Here is a 1,329-nt window from a genome sequence, read left to right on the forward strand (position 1 = left end):
TTGAGCCCAGTAATACCATGGTCAGTAAACCATTTACCAGTGTTTTGGCACTGTGAGCAGGTGCCAGGTTGTGCTGAAAAATGAAATCTTCATCTCCATAAAGCTTTTCAGCAGATGGAAGCATGAAGTGCTCCAAAATCTCCTGATAGCTGCACTGACCCTGCCCTTGATAAAACACAGTGGACCAACACCAGCAGCTGACATGGCACYCCAGACCATCACTGACTGACAACTCTTMTCGTTGTGCAGCATTTTCTGCCACACTTTTTTCTTCCCACAGACTTCCCACTGAGGTGCCTTGATACAKCACTCTGGGAACAGTAGTGATGGGCAGTTTGAAGCTGAAGCTGCGGCGCATGTATTGAAAAAAACAACACACTGTTTCAGAAGCACTGTGTCGGAGCTTGATTCGTTTGGTAAAAGTCACGTGATCAGTGACGTCCGAAGCTTCGAAAGTSGTGAACTTACGTCACTRCTTTGGTACCTGATTCAAAGGTTCATGAGGAAGTGAATCATTGGCTGGATTTGTGGTGTGTTTTCATGGCAAATGCGCAAAATATAACAAACCAGTGAAGGACTTATTGTGAGACACAGAGGCAAACAAATGTATGTGTTTAGTTTTGTCGTGCAGTTTATAAGCCTGGGCCAGATAGAGTGGGGGTCACAAACCCACAAAGAACCTTTGCTGCGAGCGCACGCACACACACACGCACACGGACCCACACAGAACTGCGTGCAGCTTGGTTCATCATTAAAAATAAAGCAATGGTAGCGCGAGACACATCCCAGAGCAGAGTTTCACTTGTTGCACAGATGATGATTTACATGAAAAACACAACCGGATGGTGACGATGTCCTATCCTCAGGAGGCAGGGCGGCACGAAGCATTAGATGAAACTGATCAACTGTATGGACTCTATTTAATAAAGGGATTATCCAAACATTGTAAAGTTCAGTGGAAAAGTTTTAAAAGTTCATGTCAAAATTAAAATCAAAGACCAGGGGCTGTATTTATCAGATTTGTAGGACACATTAATACTTTGAAGAATTAATTGTAAAAAAAAAAAACATTGTCTCAAAGCTGGGCCTAAAATTTAGATATCAAACATCTGACTTAAAATAAACCTGAAGAGTCTCTCAGAGGGGATTTTGTTGATCCTGTATTTAGAAAAACAGAGAAGCAGTCACACACAGAATATATTTTAAATATATGATCATATTCAAAATTATTCTCAGAGAAATGTCAAGATAAGATTGTGAAAATCTTAAGTTGAAATTCACTGTATTTATTGGTTTTAAGAATGTGTGAAATAATCTAGTAGCCTATAT

The 1,329-nt window shown here is 40.6% G+C and overlaps 1 protein-coding gene across 1 annotated transcript in view; it reads left to right on the forward strand.

The window, feature by feature from the left end:
• The window catches only part of gart (phosphoribosylglycinamide formyltransferase), a gene marked incomplete in the record, with an annotated part of 30,378 nt that overhangs the window by 12,522 nt on the left and 16,527 nt on the right, over positions 1-1,329 (forward strand).

Source organism: Austrofundulus limnaeus, unplaced genomic scaffold, assembly GCF_001266775.1.
Source record: "Austrofundulus limnaeus strain Quisiro unplaced genomic scaffold, Austrofundulus_limnaeus-1.0 Scaffold170, whole genome shotgun sequence".
In the NCBI taxonomy this organism is placed as follows: domain Eukaryota; kingdom Metazoa; phylum Chordata; class Actinopteri; order Cyprinodontiformes; family Rivulidae; genus Austrofundulus; species Austrofundulus limnaeus.